At 50.3% G+C, this 14,554-nt stretch overlaps 1 protein-coding gene across 2 annotated transcripts in view; it reads right to left on the reverse strand.

Annotated features, from left to right (window-relative positions):
- Positions 1–14,554, reverse strand: part of LOC144766788 (inactive serine/threonine-protein kinase TEX14-like) — a 1,338,527-nt gene that overhangs the window by 52,168 nt on the left and 1,271,805 nt on the right. The window lies entirely within an intron of this gene.

Raw genomic sequence — 14,554 nt, forward strand, 5'->3', positions numbered from 1 at the left:
AAAATAAATGGGCCAGCCGATACATGCGTCTGTGTATCAACAGGATGCATTGAGCTTGCCGTTTCAGTAACCATCACGGTAGCAGGATGTTCCATCGTTTCAGGCCCAGTTTCATTAGAGTTTGGGATTTGATCCAATTTGGGCCTTTTTTTACCCTTCGGCTGTCTAGCTCTTTTTCTCTTTGGGACTGCACCCTCCCGGAGGCCCCGTGAATGTACTGCATTTAAGTCACTACCCTCATCCACAATGATAACTGGGTTAGGTGTTGGAGAAATGGAGACCTCAGATGTTATAGGACAAGAGTCTCGGCGTGGATTAGAAGGGGTCCGCAGCTTCTGCAGAACAGATTCTATAGTTTGGTCTATACTATCCAAGAGAGAAAAATGGGGGGCGGTCTCAGTGTCCGGGGTTTTAGCAATCACAGTTAGGCACGGGGATAAGTCAGATCCATCCGCAGACTGATCTTCTGGGGATGTCATGCTATTATTTACAGCAGTATTAAGTTTGATGAGGAAACTATCCAAAGTACCTGAAGCCTTGGTGGATAATCCTGTTGTTGTTTCTGGTCTCCATCGTTGCCATGTTCTTACAATATCGGTATGGCTTATTCCCAACCAAACATTAACAATCAATCACGGGGGGACCTGAGTGGCTACACAGGGGCCAAAAGGGGGTGGCCCGGTCCGGTCTCCTCCGGGCTACAACGGGCTCGCCCTTGGCCCGGGCTTCGCCCCGTGCTCCGACCCGCGCGCGCGGATGGAAGCGCTCCCATATGCAAGGGGGGAGGGGCGGGAAGAGTCGCAGGTGCGCCTGATGGTGATCGCGGTCCGCCTGCTGGGACTCGCAGTCCCGCACCCTCTGGGCAGTAATTGGCAATGTCAGTAATTCCCGAAAAGCGTGCGCCCAGTTGAACACCTCACGGGTCTCAGGAAAACCTTTCTCCTCTTCTACTCGGGAAACAGGTTCACCTCCACACGGCTGCGAGCGGCTCCCGTGTAGCGGGGGCCGCGAGCCGTTATCTGCTGCAGGGGGGAGGGGCAGGAAGAGTCGCAGGTGCGCCTGATGGTGATCGCGCTCCGCCTGCTGGGACTCGCAGTCCCGCACCCTCTGGGCAGTAATTGGCAATGTCAGTAATTCCCCAAAAGCGTGCGCCCAGTTGAACACCTCACGGGTCTCAGGAAAGCCTTTCTCCTCTTCTACTCGGGAAACAGGTTCACCTCCACACGGCTGCGAGCGGCACCCAGTCCAGTCATTTGTATATCAGGCAATATGAGTATTTCAATTCTAAGTACAAATTGATACTATTACCAATATAATACTTTTTGGGCTGTTTCTTATATAAGGAAAGGGTCTTCACCTTCACCATGAATTTAATAGAAAAGTACCTTTGAATCTAGCTGCTTTTATTGCAGGGATTTTGCTCAGGAACTGAACTATGGTTGGGACCATAGAGCATCAGCATGTAGAGACGGAGTCACCATAACACCTCAGTACCTATGAGCCTGAGTCTGACCAGCCGTAGTGCCTCACTTTCCCTCCTAACCTTACCTGAGAAACAGGTGAATTGGCACCCCAGAACACAACACTCTTGACCCTCTCAGGGATCGCAGTAACAGAATACACCCTTTCATTCTCTCACTCGTATTCATCCAAAATAAGATAAATATAAGACATGAAGGAAATTTAGAGTGTTTGTTCAAACTATTGTGTCCTAAAATGCAGTATTCGTGCCACAATTAGAAAACAAATACTTATCAGAAACACAGTTAGCATGGCTATTGAACCATACTCTGCAAAAAGCCCAGTCATGATATAAAACAGAGTAGCTTATCCCCCCTCCACTGAAGCTAAAGGTTTATATATCAAAGATCTCTGGGATTAGTGGCAGACCCCGTATCTTAGCATACATAGGTGGATTTCTACATCTCAGCTGACGTAGTGATCTTGTCTCAACTCTCACTCCATGTGTGTTACCTACTCTCTTGTACTCTGTTATAGGACAAGACATATATGCTCATTAACAGAAGCTGAGCTCTTGTGTTATGTCTGGGTGCTAGTGCCTAACCAGAGAGAATAATAAGGGGTATTGTTGTTTGATCTTGTCTAGGATGTTCAGACTAATTCCCAGGAAATAATAGATTATAAAAACATATGCAGGTTCCGTGTGAAAGTACAGTGTGGCACAAAGCAAGTGTGTTTACATGGTAGCGTGTGCAAATGAATATACAGCGTACGATGTACACATTTAGACTAACATAAGGAAAACAACTTTGGGCCAAACATGTAACACATGACACTTTATATAAACATGTTACATAACGTATTCTCTTTTGGCAGCACTTTCCATTTTCAGATTCTCCTCTGAGCTAGATTACTTTTTTTCAGCCCTTGGAGTTCTGTTGGAATCCATTGGACTCTGTACTACATTTCTCAACATCCAGTGGAGGATCGGAGGCAGGACACTGGTAGGTATATGTTCTAACAGGGCCTTCTGATTTTTTTTTCCTAACCCTTTAACTTTCTGCTTTGTTTGTGTCCCAATAATGTGATAATTAGTGACATTTTTAAATGGTCCTTGGTTTAGTTTAGTGCTCCCCTAGTTGTTTGTTGCCAGATAATGTGCTATTTTTCAATAACGAATCTTGGTTTTGTATGCTGCACCAGTGGACTGCATTTCCCAGGCGTCTCGGGTTGGTCGCGCATAATCAAAGGTGTGTCTGGAGTGAGTTTTCTCCTCGTTTCTGGCCAATCTTCCTGACCGGGAGCGAACTTTCTTTGAGCTATGAAATAGCTCTTACTTAGCAGGGTATTTATCTGTGACCTCCTAGTAATTCAGGGGGGCGGCTCTATTATCTTTCATGGGACTACGAAAGATATTTATCTGGATTTCTGAACCCACGTTGCATTTTGAGCCTTGGGTTTTTGTATGCCTTCACTATATTTTTCATATTGTGTGTCGATTAGTAGTGGTATTTATAAACCTTTCATGGTGCTAACCGGTTTTTGTAGCCCTTAGTCTGCCTGAAGTTTGGTGAGTCCAGACCAGAATACCTGACATTTCCAGGTGAGCTTATATGATATTTATTTGATTGGACATCATGATTGGGTGCCTCCTAGGATAATTCCACCAACTGGGTTGCAGTGGCACTTTATATTTTTATTATATTAGTATATTATTTTAAAATATGACTGATGGTATCAAATTGAAGATTTCCTTCTTTGTCACAAAAAATATCTATTTTTTCTGTTTTACAGATATTGGCAACACGGGTCAAACCAACTAAATGTGGATTAGTGTTTGTACCCTTTTTATATATCTGTTTCACTGATACTTTCACACATTCTTTAACCTGCAGAGTGAAATGGTATAGAATCTAGATCCTTACGAATGACACAAACCTACTTGTAGGGTCAGTAGTATTGGCAGAAACATGTTAACCCATTATCACACTGTGTGAAGTTATATCCTCTTTTCTTTCTTTTTAATTGTGCTCCTCGGTTCAGTCATTAAAATTGGAAGAGAGGCAGTTTCAATCTCCCATTTTTCTCTTCCTCGGTCTTCTTTTACACTCTGCACACCACCACCTACACCACAGAGCATTCATTGGTGTAACCATGTAGACATCTTCTCAAGAGCTGCTCTCCAATTGTTGGAGAGTAGTAGCCCACACCACCAACAAATGTGTTAGTGGTGCAAGGAGGAACCTGATGATGAAGCATGCCAACTAAGGGTTGGTAAGGGTTTTTTCCTTTAAATTTGATTTGTTTTTGTATCAAACACAATTAAAACTAAATGTAAAATAGAGAAACTCCTGCGAATCTTGTCAGATCACAACCCCTTAATCTGCACTATAGAATGTGTAAGCGAGAGAGACACCCGACACCTAGGTCTTTTGAAAAAGCCTCACTTCTTGATAAAGATTATTGCAATCATATGAAGGAGTGGATCCCAATTTCTTAACTGATAACTTGGAGACAGCCTCAGAGGGAATGGTATGGGATGCAATGAAAGCAGAGATACGTGGGGAGACTCTGCAATATTCCCTAAGAATCAACAAACTGGTCAAACTAGATATGTATCGGATGCAAGAGAGTCTAAGGAAGGCAGAGGAGGGGCTGGTGAGAGAGACAATGGGACATACACCAGGTAGGATTGGGAACATAGAGAAGTTGAAGAATCAAGTGGCAACCGAGAAAGCAAAGATTACAGGATTCTTTACCGACAAGGCAGTTAAAAATACTCCCAAAAAGAAACAATCTATGAAGTAAGCGAGCAAATAGGACACCAACTAGCTCTGCGCATCAGGCAACAGATAAATTCCAATCTAATCGGGAAATTCTAGATCCTCAGGGAAATCGCTTAATTGATCCAGTATAGATAAGACAGGCTTTTCTGAAATTTTATCAGGATCTGTACTCAGAAGCTGAAGGGGGTCAAGCAAACTTTGACAAATATTTGGAAAGTGTCACCCTTGGAAAATTTAACGTTGAAGAGGCAAATACTCTAGAAGACCCCCCAACATTAGATGATCTTTTCTCCACCATTAGAAACCTTCCAAAGGGTAAGGCAACGGGATTGGATGGTATCCATTCTGAATTTTACTTGATCTTTTTTGATCAGATTAAAGATATCCTATTTAATCTTATCCTTCACATTTTCGAAGGAGGCACTCCCCCAGAGTCATGGGCCTGAGCTAAAATTGTGGTCTTTCTTAAAAAAGGGAAACCTCCAGAACAACTTGGTTCATACCGACCCATCACACTTATTAATTCGGACTCAAAAATGTACTCCAAAATATTGGCAAACAAGCTCGCACCCATCTTACACAAAGTGGTAGCGCCGTGCCAGCATGGATTCATTCCCGGCAGATCAACGTTTACCATATTCAACGTGTGATAGCCCTTTTTGACTCCACGGAGGTGTCAGGAGACCCTATGCCATTAGTATTGCTTGATGCTGAAAAAGCTTTTGATAGGGTCTCCTGGCCTTTCCTTTGGGCCACTATGGCTAGGCTAGGTATACGGGAGGGTTTCATTCAGGCAACCCAAAAATTGTATATGAACCCTAGGGCCTCAGTTATGGTAAATGACAACCTAACCAATGAATTGACCATCTCACGGGGAACTCCGCAAGGTTGCCCTTGCTCACCGCTGCTTTTTGTCATTTACATAGACCCTTTTATTCGTAAATTGGAAGGGAACGGCAGAATTAAACCCATGATTTCACAAAATGTTGCCACCAAATCACTGGCCTATGCAGATGGCATAGCCATTGTAACAGCTGAGCCAAAAACTGCCATGAGGGTTATTGAGGAGGAGGCGCACCAGTTTGGTCTAGTATCCGGGTATACTCTTAAGCAGGGAAAAACCCAGATTGTCCTGAATAAAAATAGCACAATGGGGGATCCCAGAGTTATGGACCAAGCAACTTATTTGGGAATTAATATTACCGCAGACCTCGACAAACTGGTTGACATAAATCTGAAACCTCTTATACCAACCATGCAAAAGGAGATGCAACGATTAGACAATCTACACCTTTCCCTTATTGGAAGATCTAATGCTATCAAAATGATTTTCTTTCCTAAGATCTTATATTTGTTCAGGACAATATGCTTAGAATTCTCACCTGCTTGGTTTAAAATACTCGAACAAATCTTTTTAAATTTTGTCTGGGCTTACTCACAACCCAGGCGGGCAGCGAAGTTTCTCACACTACCTAAGGATAGAGGAGGAATCGCCCTCCCTAACCTGAAAGCGTATTATTGGGCGACTGTACTACTATATAGTAGCGAACTGCTGCAGAACTCCAGAGAACCCGAGGAAAGAGGGCACCGCACGCCTTCTATCTTTCAATTACTGATTGGGTATGAAAACAGAGGGTACTTTTGGAAGCACCAATTTGATAGTTACCACAAGAAAGAAATATTTAAAACACTCCTCAGCAGCTTTAAAGTATGGAAAACGGTTAAAAAGTTAATTGGTTTAGGGAAATGGCCCTTCTACACCCCCTTAGCTAACAATACGAGCCTCCCAGAAATCTTTAAGGATAACTACATGAACAGATGGCTCGAGGCAGGGGTTTTTCAAATTGGGTGTCTTGTCTCTCCTGCTGGGATTCTCTCTTTTGAAGCAGTGAAGAATAAATTTGGTTTAGCCTGGCAAGATTTTTTGCAAATATCTACAAATGAGAGATTTTTTGGTACATAAAGTGGGGGGACGGGGGGGCCTCAGAAGTAATGAACTAGTCGATACCTTGATTCACGACAAGAAAAAAGACAAGATTGGAGGGATCTATTCACGAATAATAGACTATTCATCAGACGATATGATAAAGACGTCACAGAAATGGCAAGAGAAAGTGGGGATTACAGATGCTGAATTTAACTACACCTTCTATTTGCCACACACAATTCTCATGTCCACCAAACTGCAAACTCAATTCTATAAAATGTGTTTTGGACTATATTACACACCGGATAGAATAGCTAAGTGGGGGAGTGGAACAAGCACACACTGCCCTAGGTGTGGCTTGTATAGTGCCGACGCCGTCCATATCTTTTCGACCTGTATAGGTTTAAATCTCTTTAAAAAGGAAATTGAGGGGGGGCGTGGCTTGGAGGGCGAAGATGGCGGTCGCAGCTTAGAGGAGCTCCCGCCGGCCCAGTCATAATCTGTCCTTTTATCCTGGCCCCCGAGCCCGCTAACTGCCTTACCGGTGTGGAGAGTGTTCCTGGTGGTGTCCGGATCTCTCCGGTGTGCCGACCCACTCCCTCTGCAGTCCCAGTGACCCGAGATTGCCAGCAGCGAGGTGTGGCCTGGAATTCACGGGCGGAGCCGGGACCTCGATTTTCGGGGTCGGACGCCGACGGCCGGTGGTCGGGCCGGTCAGGCGATTCCCCACTCGGAGACAGCAACGCCGGAGCTTGTGGATGCCACTGTGGGGCCCTGTGGAGCGGCCTCATTCCTTGAGGCGACTCTGAGACGGCGGGGAGGCGCAGCGGCCTATACGGACCCCGAGCAGCCGGGGCCTCGAGTTTCGCGACCCCGGGCCGGCCCGGGCCCGGATGACGGTGGGTTGCCGAGGCTCACCCCTGGTGTTGGTGGGGCGGTTGCAGCGCCCGAAGACCGCGGGGCACACACAGGAGGAGCACGAAGGGGTAGATTGCAGCTGGGGCCCGGCTGCCCGGTGGCCTGGACTTTGCTCATGAAGTAAGCCCTGAGGCGCGCTTCCCCTGGCCTGGCCCGGGGCCGCTTGGAACCGGCGGCGCGTCGGAGGGAGTCCCTGCTGGATCCTGTTTCGGGCACTTGGGGCATCAGAGTACGACTGCGGCCTGCCTGGCCCTGGGGACGCCGGGGCCTGGACTTTGGCGACCCCCCGCCGGACAGTATTCTCACTGGCTCCTGGACGAGGGTACAAGCACTGTGCAGCCGGGGCGCTAGAGGGTCGAGCGCCACGTCTGATTTGGAGGGCTGGGACTGATTTCGTAGTGCTGGATGGAGCGGTGGAGTGACGCTGTGTAGTGCCGTCCAGTGGAACCTACATACGCGCCTGGAGGTACGCGCCTGCTGCCCTGGTGGGGACCGGGAGTGGTCCGCAGATAGCCCGCGACAAACTGTGAGTGCAAACCCCCTCACCCTCCCTGGAGAGCCTGCTTCTGTGGCGCAGTGCGGAGGATTGAGGCCCGGGGGTGATCTATACTATTCGGTTTGGGGGCCCCGGTGCCTGTCCTACATCTGCTGATCTGAGACCCGAGTGGGGTGTGGGGGAGCCAGGAGGTCCGACGCGACTGGGCGTCCTGGTGAACTGAGACTACACTGTACGTGCCCTGGCTCATAGGCCCTGGTGGAGGTCCGGACCTAGCACTTGGAGGCCCTGAACAAGTAAGGAGACTGCCTTATTCAGCACGTCTGGTGGGGACGATTGTTTTCCACTGGGCCTTACCGCCCGGAACTTGGCTGCGGCACACGTTATCTGGGGGTGCTCGCTGGAGACGGCGTCCAGGCTTCGACAGTGTCTTCTTGGTCCCCCGTGTGGACTCTGCTGTTGGATAGCTGTTCGGGAAGGCCCCACCGCAGGTGCAGGGCGGACCTTTCAATTATCGCTCACCATGACGAGAGGTGGGGGCGGCACTGGTTCCTCCAAACAAGGAACGATTGATAAATTCACTGGACCCAGTGGGGGATCCGGGGCCTCTGGGGGCAGCCAGGGCACGGGTCCTGATAATGCGGCCTTGATGGCCGCCATAACTCAATCCAGGGACATGCTTGATGCCAAAATAGGTGCGGTTGGAGCTGATGTCATGCTGCTGCGCCAAGACCTCCGCAACGCTGTTGCTCGCATCACAGAAACGGAAACTCGGATCACAGGGGTGGAAGATGATGTAGTGGCCCTAAAAAAGAAGGTGGAAGACATGGCCAAGATCCAGAAGGGGCTGGCACTACGCGTCGAGGATGCGGAAGGGCGTGCGCGCAGAAATAATCTGCGATTCGTGGGCTTTCCAGAGGATTGTGAGAAGGGGTCCATGGATGCGTTCCTGACGCACTGGCTGGAGAGTTGGCTTCCCCCGGACGTCCTGTCGCGTTGCTTTGTAGTGGAGCGCGCCCATAGGGCCCTGATGCAGAAACCGCCGGTGGGAGAGCGGCCACGTCCGGTCATCGCTAAAATCCTCAACTTCCACGACAGAGACACCATACTTCGTGAAGCGAGGGCCAAGGAAGATCTGTTGTTCGAGGGCCACAGGATTATGATTTTCCCGGACTATACTAGGCTGGTGCAGCAGCAGCGTCGATCCTTCCAAGATGCGAAGGCCAAATTGCGGGGTCTGAAAATCCAATATTCGCTGTTGTACCCGGCTCGTCTTCGAGTTGTCTTCCAATCCAAGACCCACTATTTTGACACCCCGGAGGCAGTGTTTAGCTGGACTGATGAGACGGTCAGGATCCGACCGAATGCCCAGCCGGGCTTGAACCCTGGAGCATCGCGTGGGTCGTCGCAGGAGAGGGGCGAATCTTCCAACAAGGGCAAAAGACACAGGAAGTCTCGTTCACGGCGACGCTCGCGATCCGGGGGCGGCCCGTTGGATGGTGCACAGTCTGACACTACGCAATCCGAGTCTGGGACCTGAGGGCCGTGAAGCCCCTTTCTTGCTTCCCAAGCGACACTTCGTCACTGGTCTATGCTAGTGGCCCTGAGTGGTTGCCTCACTGATCAATTACCTGGCGCCTGGGGTGGTGAGATCTGGGACATGGCTTGGCACGGGAGGGGCGTTATGAGTGTTGTTGAGCTATCCCACGCCGTTTCAGTGGTAGGTCACATGTGGTTCAATAGGGCTCGGGGTACTGACCCATGGGCGGCCTAGTCCTCTCACGTTCGAGGGGGGGCCCTAAGGGGAGGTACTGTTAGTTGGGGAGAGTAGTGGGATCCATTGGTTGGGGTGGCTTTAGGCGCTCTGTTTTGGGCCTGGAGCTCCCCATGCCGCGACAGATACTTCAAAGTTCCGTGAGGTATAGGGGTGGGGGTGGGGGGAAGGGCGGAGGTTGGGTAGTTGGGGGGGTTGTGTTGGTGGGCAGGGGAGGGGGGGGATGTGGTGATGGGATGGGGATGCACGTGATTTTTGCTGCCAAGATGTCAGTGGTACGGGGAGCTTGGACTGGGCCCTGGGACCTTCAGAGACTTTTCTATCGAGACTATGGGTGATTCCCCGGAGACGGCGCCTACTAGTGGCTCCATGCGAATCCTTAGTTGGAATGTCAGGGGAATGCTGGACAAAATCAAGAGAGGGGCAGTGCTGCGCTGGGGTAAGAGGGATTCAGCTGATGTCATGATGTTGCAGGAGACGCATATGTTGGGGACGAAGGTTCTAAGCTTACAACGGTTTGGATATACCCAGGTATTCCATGCAGGTTTTGCCAGGGGGTCGAGGGGAGTAGCCATCCTTATTCATAGACGACTGTCTTATACTCACGAACGCCATTGGATCGACCCCCTGGGTCGTTATGTGTTTGTTAAGGGCATGATTGGTATGGAACCTGTGGTGTTTGGTAGTGTATATGCTCCCCCACCTCTGCAATGGGCCCTGGCGGAGCGCCTGTTTGAATTGTGGGCTGAGATTCCGGACTGCTTGGCTGTGATAGGTGGCGACTGGAATGATGTGCTGGATGTGGGTCTGGACAGGCAGAGAATGCAAGGGGCCGCAGTGGCAACCTCCCCTACACGTCTGAGGGCAATGGTGGATGGATTGGGCTGGGTGGACGCTTGGAGACATTTGCATGTCAGGACGCGTGAATACACGTATGTGTCAGCAGTACATGGCTCCTTCTCCCGGCTAGACTGTGTGTTTGTGCCAGGGGCCTTCCTCGATAGGGTGAAGCAGGCCGCGATACAACCTCGAGGGCTGTCGGACCACTCCCCGGTCATGGTGCGGATCGAGCTGCGCAAGTCACGCCGGCCGTTTCGGTGGCGGATGTCTTCATGGCATCTCCAACAGCCAGAGTATACGACGTGCCTCCGCGGTGCGATAGCCCAATACTGGCAGGAGAATTTGACTGAGGGTGTAGATAGTGTGACGGTCTGGGAGGCCATGAAACCAGTGCTGAGAGGCGTGGACATCGCCTGGTGTGCTGCCGCCCGTCGAAAGCGCCGGGAAGTCACAGTGGCAGCTGCAGCTAAGGTGAGAGCATTGGAAGACCGGTGTAGGGAAGACAATGGCGATGTCGCGTTAAGACTGCTCTTGCAGGCACAGCAATCCTATGCCTCGGTCCTACTAGACGAGGCTCGACAAGCCTGGCTAGCCACAAGGAGCAGGGTCTACCAGTGGGGCGACAAGTCCTGCACCATGCTCCACCGGTTGTGTCAACAAACTCTGCAACCGATCACTCTACCGGGTCTCACGGACGGGGAGGGGATTGCCATGACAGATCCTGCTGCCCTTGCGGCGAGTTTTGCTGCCTACTATGCGGTACAATACGCCCCACGGGACAGTCTCCCGCCGGAGGCAATTGACAAATAAATTCATAGCTGACCTTCCCCCCCGGGCGATATCGGATGAGGCCAGGACGGCTCTGGACCTTCCCCTGACTGCGGAGGAATTGGGCGATGCACTGGGACAACTCAACGCTGGTAAGGCGCCCGGACCGAGTGGCTTTCCCAGTGAATTCTACAAGAACTTTCACTTGCAGCTAGGACCGCACTATCGACGGGCGTTGGAAGCTGCGCGGGAATGTGGTAGCTTGCCGGTGGACTGGCGTCAGGCTGAGATTGTGGTATTCCAGAAACCGGGCAGGTCTCCCGATAGGCACGAGTCGTATCGCCCAATATCTCTAATCAATTTTGAAGCCAAATTGTTGGCTAAAGCGTTAGCGAATCGTCTCCTCCCGTATATAGTGGATTTGGTCCACCCAGATCAGGCGGGCTTTATGCCAGGCAGAGCGACAAGGCACAATATCAGACGTGCGCAGGTGGCGGTGGATGCGATGGGGGCGACAGAAGAGCAGGCGGCGCTCCTGCTCGCGGACATCGACAGAGCGTTTGACTCTGTCAGCTGGACTTACCTTTTTGCTTTATTGCCGCGCCTCAATCTGGGTCCGGTTTTTGTTTCATACGTCAAACTGCTATACACGGACATCACCGCCTCGGTACGTGTTTCAGGAGCCATATCGGAGAGGTTTCCGGTTGCTAGGGGGACCCGGCAGGGGTGCCCCCTGTCCCCGTATCTCTTTGCACTGGTCATGGAGCCACTAGCTGCATGGGTGCGCATCGATGCGCAGCTTCGTGGCTTTGTATGGGGGGCGGGATTCTCAGATAGGATCGCGCTCTATGCGGATGACGTCCTTTTCTTTTTAACAGACCTTGATCGTTCGGGCCCTCGAATTTTGGAGATACTGCGCATTTTTGGTGACGTCTCGGGACTCTACCTCAACCCGCGAAAGTCGACTCTCTGGGTGCTAGGGGGACGGTCCGAGGCGTCTTCTTGGGCGTCGGATCTGCAAGTAGCGATTGGTGGACTGAAATATCTGGGAGTCTTCCTGTCGGAGTCGGCTGCCATTGCATGGGAGCGTAACATACAGCCGGTATGGGACAAGGTCCAATCAGACGTCAAAACATGGTCGCGCATGCCCCTTAATATCTATGGCAGGTCTGCAATTTTCAAGATGGTGGCCCTTCCTAGACTACTATACCAACTGCAAAACCATCCACACAGGGTGGACCCGCAGTGGTTCCGTCGTGTGAATTCATTGCTGGGCCGTTTTTTATGGGCTGGGGGTGCTTCCAGAGTGGCACTGCGGACTTGTTTTTTGTCCACATACTGTGGGGGTCTCGCAACGTCTGACATCTTGTCCTACTACCAAGCCTCCCATTTGTTGGTTTTAAATGAGTGGTGGTACGGTGGACATAGCGATCCGGCGTACGCCCTGGAACATTTTCTGATGGGGGATGCCACGCTTCATACCCTCTTGTATTCGGCCGGGCAGCGGAAGAAACTACCGCGGGCTACTCAAGTAGTCTTCCTGATTTGGAGACAAGCACTGCGCCGCATGGGCTGGTGGGAACGGCTGACGGCCGAAACTCCACTCTGGAATAACGGACAGCTCCCTGCGCTGGCCTCGCTGCAAGGGTTTGGTGGCTGGGACTCCATAGGGATCTCGTCCCTTGGCCATGTCCTTACCGGAACCACCCTCAAATCCTTCCAGGCACTCAGCACTGAATTTGACATGCCTAAGACCCAATTTTTCAAATATCTACAGTTTCGACATGCTCTAGCGCCGAGTCTGGTGGGGCTGGACCGGCTCCCGGTGTTTAGCCCCGTGGAAGCTAAGCTTTTCATGGGAGACCTGGGGGATAAAAAAGTCTCCAAAATTTACCAGACGCTGGTCACTCACTGCTCCTCTTCCCTTATGTCGTTGAAGGCCTCCTGGGAGGTGGATGTCGGTCCGTTAGATGAGGATGACTGGCGGGAGGCACTAGAGTCCCCCCGAGGTGCGGCAATTGCAGTGAGATTACGGTTCATACAATATATAAGTATCTGCATCGGGCCTATTACACCAGAGAGAGACTGTGGAAGGCGGGCCTTATTGCTTCCCCAGACTGCCTGCGCTGCGGGACTGAGAGAGGCACATTGGTGCATACTGTATGGTCGTGTGTGGGCCTGGTTCGGTTCTGGAATGGAGTGTGGGACTGCTTATCGGAGGTGCTGGGGTGGGATCTTCCCCGTACACCCAGATTGGGTCTTCTTCACATCCTGGATCAAGTGGGTGGTAACATCTATAAGCGTCATCTCCTTCTGCTGGGCCTCGTCGTGGCCAAAAGGGATCTGGCGAGAGCCTGGAAGAGTGATCGTGCTCCCCCGCTTGGCGCATGGAGGGCGGGCTTAGACTTCCTCATGGGGTTGGAATTGCCAGTGTTTGAGGCCAGGGGCTGCCCTCGGAAACATTATAAGATCTGGAAGCGGTGGGCAGACTACAGAGACCTACCCTTGGAACCTCCCATTGACATGGATGATGGACTGTCTACTGATAGAGACCTCGGGGCCTAGGTGGCTCCATGACTCCTGTTTTTGCTTCAATGTATATAATGCAGCTGATTGTGATCACGTGCATCGGGTTAGGGCGGGATAAGGGGTGGGTAGTGGGGACTATTAAGGTTGTTGGGGGGGACGGAAGGGTGGGTGGGGCCAGTTAAACGTTTAAGCTATGCATATACTCTATTGTATGTTGACCACTGACGTGTTCTCCTGATGTTGGAGGACTGTACATATAATCTGCTTAAACTCCTAATAAACACGGTTGTGAAAAAAAAAGGAAATTGAGAAATTTTTGACAACAGTGGTAAAAACTCCGGTATTCCTTTCTAGTGATATAATCCTACTCGGAGCCACAGATCCCAATAAAACCCGGGTGGGGCATGAACTTATATTTATAGCTATGGCAGTTTTTAGACTATGTATTGCCTCTGTATGGCTAGATTCCGAATCCCCCTCCTTTGACCAATAGCTATCTAGATTCCTGGCCATCTCAAATATGGAGACTTCTATATACAGACGGAAGGGTAGGAGGCGTCAGAAAATTGGCCTGAAGATTTGGTCTCCCTTGCTAGAATGGTGCCAGCAGCAAAGTTAAAAAACGAACCAGCTATTTGGCGCTACTGTTTTTGATTTATACCACAAATATACAATGTATGTTTTCTCTTTTGTTGATCATTTTGTAAATAGTGTACTGTACGATATGTACTTTTCGTTCTGTTCTGTCTGATCAGGGGTGATGGGGGCGGGGGGGAAAGGTAGGAAAACTCTTGGTGGAAAATTGTGAATAAAGATGTTTTTAAAAAAAATTAAAAAAAATGATTTCTAATACTGTTCTTCTTCTAAGAGACACTTGTAGTACTAACAAGACCGAACAACTGATTGCCTTGGTCAGACCACCTGGGAATGCCTACAAGCCTCACTTTGCTCATGGTGCTCCTAGAGCAGCCTGGACGTGTCTGCATGGCTTACTACACAATAGGCTCTCAATGGGAGGACTTGGCACATCTCCCTAGCACACTTTGCTTAAGGTA

The sequence above is a fragment of the Lissotriton helveticus genome, chromosome 7, assembly GCF_964261635.1.
Source record: "Lissotriton helveticus chromosome 7, aLisHel1.1, whole genome shotgun sequence".
Classification (NCBI taxonomy): domain Eukaryota; kingdom Metazoa; phylum Chordata; class Amphibia; order Caudata; family Salamandridae; genus Lissotriton; species Lissotriton helveticus.